We start from the raw sequence: 1,836 nt of genomic DNA on the forward strand, positions 1-1,836 counted from the left end.
TGAATGCAAGTGCCTTGGCTTTGTCTTCGGCATGCCAATTGAAGCTTATATATGTCAATACCTGCACCCAGCACTGATTAAATGTCTTCATTTCAAGTGCATACAAAGGGCGTTTTTAAACTGTAGCGTGCAGCATTGATCATTACATTATCGCTGTATTATACTTAATTTCCTCTTCATTTTTCTAGTCAAGCTCTGTGTCATACTATATTAATACTGGTGGCAACATGCTGATTGATTCTCTCTCTCGTTTGGCAGGCAAGCATGCTATAGGGAGATCAGGAGACTGCTCATATGCCATCCCCACAACACTGGATGCTCTTATCCATGTTTGAAAATGGAATTAACCTGGGCTTTGTGATCTTCCGTCCTCCCACGTGTTTTGTAGCAAGCAATTAAAAAGCGCAGCTGAACAGCATGAAAAGGCCTTGGAAGTTTAAGGGAGTACTGTGCAAAAGGGAAGGCTTTCTGTGGCAGGCACAAGCATGCCTGGGCCCTGAGAGTGACACCAGCTTGATTCAGTTTTACTCATGGCAACAACAGAATATTTCTGATGTGTCTTGAGAGGCAACTACCAGGGGCTGGAATGTCCCCAACTCTTACTCAGTCATGAGAGGAGAGACGGGGGCTGAAATGCTGGCTGGGGCTTCAGGCCAGGAGAGTGAAGAGCGGTCGTACCATATTCCACTCTTTGAAGAAGTGGGAGGGATGGAGGCAGAGAAGGGAACGCAGCCAGAAGGGCTATGGTTACTATATCCCTGCTCTCCCTGCCAAGTGTCACAGGAGTTAACCAGACAGAGCTTGGGAGTAGGCTGATCTGGGGGCTAGGCTGAAGCAGCTAGTTCTTCCTCCCAGAACAAGGAGAGAGTTGAAGAGAAAGTGTCCCTTTGTGAAAGGCGATTCCTTCCTAAAGCTTCTCTTGACACGGGCAAGGAGCTGGCACCTTTCATGGGCAAATAAGCCTGTCAGAAAGCTTCCCAGTAGTTTTATTACCAGTTGTTGGCTCATCAGTGATATGTAGCTGGACACCACATCCATTAAATGAAAGACTGCAGAAACATGGTGGTGATTACCTCTCCATGAACCTCAAATGCCAATAAATGCAACCAAGGACAGCTTACAAATCAAAGGGGATAATAACAACAAAACTCTTGCCCATGTAGGCAAGTCCTTTCCTGATATTTAAGATCCATTTCTAACCCATCTGCATCTCAAAACACAGACTGGGATTTCGAGCATTGTGTGATTTAGTAATATGCCGGTTAGCATCTTATTAACAGCCCAGGGTCAGGGCAGCACACAGAGACATTACCCCAGGGGAAGAACAGGAATTTAACAGAGTCTCACTTTGGTCCCTGCTTCCTCCAAGTTCCAGGGAACGTTTCCTGGTGCAGCTCACTTCCTCTCCGGCACTGACTCAGTTGTGCTGGCTGTGGCAGTAGGGGTCAAACCTTGGCTCTCACGGTCCATCTTCTAAGTAAAAGGAGCCACTTGCAGAACACTCTTCACCTTGCATTACAACCTGCAAAACAAGCAAGTCTAACTCAGCACCAACACGTAGATCTGCTGGGACAGAATCTCTGTGCGAGTCCCTTGCCACTTATAGTTTCATAGTTTCTAGGGTCGGAAGGGACCTGAGCAGATCATCTAGTCCGACCCCCTGCCATGGCAGGAAGAGCACTGGGGTCAAACGACCCCAGTAAGGTGGTCATCCAACCTCCTCTTAAAAACCCCCAGGGTGGGAGCCTGCACCACCTCACTTGGAAGCTGGTTCCAGACCCTAGCCGCCCTGACCGTGAAGTAGCGCCTCCTGATGTCCAACTTAAACCTTCCCTC

At 48.0% G+C, this 1,836-nt stretch overlaps 1 long non-coding RNA gene across 1 annotated transcript in view; it reads right to left on the reverse strand.

Moving 5' to 3' along the window:
* Positions 1–1,224: 1,224 nt before the first annotated feature.
* Positions 1,225–1,836, reverse strand: part of LOC109289451 — a 32,696-nt gene continuing 32,084 nt past the window's right edge. The window contains exon 3 of the long non-coding RNA XR_002095370.1: positions 1,225–1,522. This is a non-coding gene — a long non-coding RNA (uncharacterized LOC109289451). The remainder of the gene's footprint in view (positions 1,523–1,836) is intronic.

Source organism: Gavialis gangeticus, unplaced genomic scaffold (genome assembly GCF_001723915.1).
Source record: "Gavialis gangeticus isolate Ggan-Ray unplaced genomic scaffold, GavGan_comp1, whole genome shotgun sequence".
NCBI lineage: Eukaryota > Metazoa > Chordata > Crocodylia > Gavialidae > Gavialis > Gavialis gangeticus.